We start from the raw sequence: 3,818 nt of genomic DNA, 5'->3' as shown, positions 1-3,818 counted from the left end.
ATCCATTCCGGAATTGTACACAGTATGCAATTGTACAGCAGCGACCATATTTAAATAAAAAAGAACTTACTCGTATTGTGTTGGCTTCAGAACGCAAACAGCTGATCAGAGAATTGATATCGGCAATACAGGTTTGCCAGTAATTTCCATATTCACGCAAATCATAGTCGGGAAAAACTGATTGCAGATGTTCTGCAAAGAGCAGAAAGCGTTTATGAAAATTTTAAAAAAGAAAAAAAAAACAAAGAACTGACAAGACATTTTTTATTTAAAAAGCTGAAATTTTCTATTTTGAATTGTCATTCTCTTCTCTCTTTCTGAGAGTTTAGAAATTCCGCCCAAAGAGGATGCTTTGCTGAATATCTCACTTCTTCTAATGTACAATTCCCTATAAAACATTGACCTAGGGAGCCGCTAACGAGCCACTGGTGCTTTTATTAAATTAATAAGAACATATACTACACTTGATCTTAGCCAAAAGGCTGAGAAGTGATGACGTTTTGGTGCTTTTTAAAAAAAGTGTGGGCTCAGTTGGTTGAGCATCCAACTCCTGCTTTTGGCTCAGGTCATGATCTCATGGTCATGAGATCAAGCCTGGCTTCAGGCTCTATGCTGGGTGTGGAGCCTGCTTAAGATTCTCTCCTTCTCCCTCTGCCCCTCCCCAACTCACACGTTCTCTCTGTCTCCAAAAAAAAAATTAAAAGTTAAAAAAGTATGTAACAGAAAGTCAAATATTTCTGGGTGTTAATGCCCTTGAATAACCCTATGGATAAGTTAAAACTAAAAAGGAAACCTGAAAATAAACAGAAAATCGTGTTATTGCAAATATTATTACACCATAGTCTATTTGTGCCTACTACATGTCTATCTTCCCCATAAGCTATTCCCTCTGCCTAGAATACCCTTCCTATTTATCTAGCTAAGGAATCCTCCCAAATCTAGCTCAAATGTTTTGTCCTTAGTAAGCCTTTCCTAATGCCCTCACAGTATTTGCTTTGCTCTCTGAGCTTCTACATTACTGCCTGGATGAGAATTGATCTGTTTCCCTCAACAGTTCCTTTCTAGACTGTGAACTCCTTGTGGGCAGAAATACTTATTCATTGTTGTGGCCTCAGTGCCTATGAGTTCTAGGACCTTCATACAAATTGCTGGAAGGCGGGAAGACAGGAGGCTAAAATGGATTAATCATGACATTCTATTTCTGTGTTGCCAGTTACTAGCAAAGAAGTGTGTTTTATTCTCCTGTATTTTGCGGGGTGGGGCGGGGGGGGGGTTCTTTATTTTTATAGTACCAGGTTTCAGCACTGAAGAAATGACTTCATTCTAGCCATAAGCAACAATAATCAATAAAGCTGGTCTTGTTCCATTAGCCTATGGACAAGTTTTACTCTTTACAAGCTGTTACCCATTACATAAAATATTAAATTGTAAAATCTGGGTCAGACAGGTGAAAAAATAAACAGTTCTAAGATTTGCATCGACCTCATCACTATCTCTTCAACTGCCAATAACATTCATCAGATGACCAAATGATGATAAAACAAGATTCCATAATGACTTTACATACCTCTTAATGCAGCCATTTTGTTTGCATCTAGAGGTCGGAGGCCTTGGGAATTGACACCTACCCAGCCGTCTGTCAGAATTTCCTTGGAGAACAAAATATGAATCAGGTAGCGGACTGCATGCCTAGGATTAGCCTTCCTTTGTGCAGTCAGCAAATGAGCATCAAGCACCCTGACATTCCTTTTTGGATCACCGAGATACCCTTTTAAAACAGAGGGAAAAAGTAAAATCTTTGTTTTTTTCATGCAAGGCTACCATGAAAGTGCCCAAGAAAAGGAAACTAAGTGATTTCTAATTCACTAATTTCTACTTGGGTGAATTTTTTCCTGTACTTCTCTCTTCTTTTCCTTAAATGAGTCTCTTTGATGCCATCTGCATAACAGCATTTTTCACCTTTTCTAGTCTTGAATTCTCCATACTTGAACTAATTGTTTCATTGTCTTGAATAAATTCAATTCTTAGGCTGAAGATGCATATGTAAACATGTTGCTCTGAGATCCCATTGCTCCCTTTTACAGACTAAAAGTACACTCAGAGCTATATTCCTGAGTGACTATATGTTCCCTGAAAATGATTTGGAAAAAATGTGTAGGCATAATTAAGAAAATTTTAAGGGGCGCCTGGGTGGCTCAATCGGTTAAGCATCTGACTTCAGCTCAGGTCATGATCTCACGGTTCATGGGTTCGAGCCCTGTGTTGGGCATTGTGGTGACAGCTCAGAGCCTGGAGCCTGCTTTGGATTCTGTGTCTCCCTCTCTCTCTGTCCCTCGCCCCCACCTCTCTCCCTCTCTCTCTCTCTCTCTCTCAAAAATAAAAATAAACATAAAAAAAGAAAATTTTAAAATAGCTAGCATTTATTGAGTAACTACTATATATCAGTCACTATGTTAAATATTTTGCATCTATAATCTCAGTTTCATCACCCTAATGACATTATGCCCATTTAGAAGATGAGGGGGCGCCTGGGTGGCGCAGTCGGCTAAGCGTCCGACTTCAGCCAGGTCACGATCTCGCCGTCTGTGAGTTCGAGCCCCGCGTCAGGCTCTGGGCTGATGGCTCGGAGCCTGGAGCCTGTTTCCGATTCCGTGTCTCCCTCGCTCTCTGCCCCTCCCCCGTTCATGCTCTGTCTCTCTCTGTCCCAAAAATAAAAAAAATAAATAAAAAAAAAATTAAAAAAAAAAAATTAAAAAAAAAAAGAAGATGAGGAAACTGAGGCCCACAGAAGTTACTTGTGAACAAGATCACAGAGCCAGTTTTTAAATCTGTTTATAAACCAAGTTCTCTGAACCATTAATCTGCTGATGTCTTCCATTCTTTTTTCTATTTCTTGTTTTTAAACACAAAATTAAAATCATACTTCATATATAGTCTGAATCCTGCTTTTTCAGTTATCTCGAACATGTCTCCATTTTCTTTAGTTCTTGTTTTGTTTTTGTTTTTTCCAAGTCTGCATCTGCATTCCTATCTTCATGATTTTCCTGACAGGTGACACTCAGGTTGGACTTGGGTTCTGAGCATTGCATTAAGAGCTTTAAATGAATAATTCCATTTGATCCTCACAATTCTATGAAATAGGTACCAGAATTTTTGTCACTTCACAAATGAAGAAACCAATACTTAGGTTATATAAGTGACTGAAGGTCACATGGTTAGTAAGACCTAGAGCTGGGATTTGAACCCAGGCAATCTGACTCGAGAGCCCATGCTCTTAACCACGATGCTTTACTGCTTCATGTATGTCCATGGATATACCAGGAATTACTTCACTAATTCCCTATGGCTGCTTATTTGGCTGTCTCCAATTGTCCATGATTCTCTAAAGAAAGTTCCTGTACCAAAATTTAAATATAAATCTTTTTTATTAATTACATCTTCAGATAGAAGTGGGATTACTGAGTCAATTGGCATAAATACTTTTATGGATTTTTATAGAAATCACCCTTCAGAAAGTTTTCGCCAGTGTATACTTCTAACAACAGCATACCACGGTGCCCATTTAGTAACAGAACAATTTTGGAACTTTTTTCTACTTTGGCCAACAAAATGATTTAAAAGAAAAGCATCTCCTCTAGGACAGGAGTCAGCAAACTACAGTCCACAGGGCAATCTCACTACCATTTTTTGTAAATGAAGTTGTATTGGCACATAGCCACGCTCATTCATCTACCTACATCTGTGGCTGCTTTCATGCTACAGCAGCAAAGTTGAGTAGTTGTGACAGACACCAGATGGCCCACAAAGCCTAAAATAGT

At 38.8% G+C, this 3,818-nt stretch overlaps 1 pseudogene; it reads right to left on the bottom strand.

The window, feature by feature from the left end:
* Nucleotides 1-342: 342 nt before the first annotated feature.
* Nucleotides 343-494, bottom strand: LOC145714800 (U2 spliceosomal RNA; annotated as a pseudogene).
* Between the last annotated feature and the right edge of the window lie 3,324 nt (nt 495-3,818).

Source organism: Panthera onca, chromosome X (assembly GCF_046562875.1).
Source record: "Panthera onca isolate mPanOnc1 chromosome X, mPanOnc1 haplotype 2, whole genome shotgun sequence".
In the NCBI taxonomy this organism is placed as follows: Eukaryota; Metazoa; Chordata; class Mammalia; order Carnivora; family Felidae; genus Panthera; species Panthera onca.
Note: the sequence above shows the minus strand (reverse complement) of the source record. Positions and strands in the feature narration are given on the sequence as shown.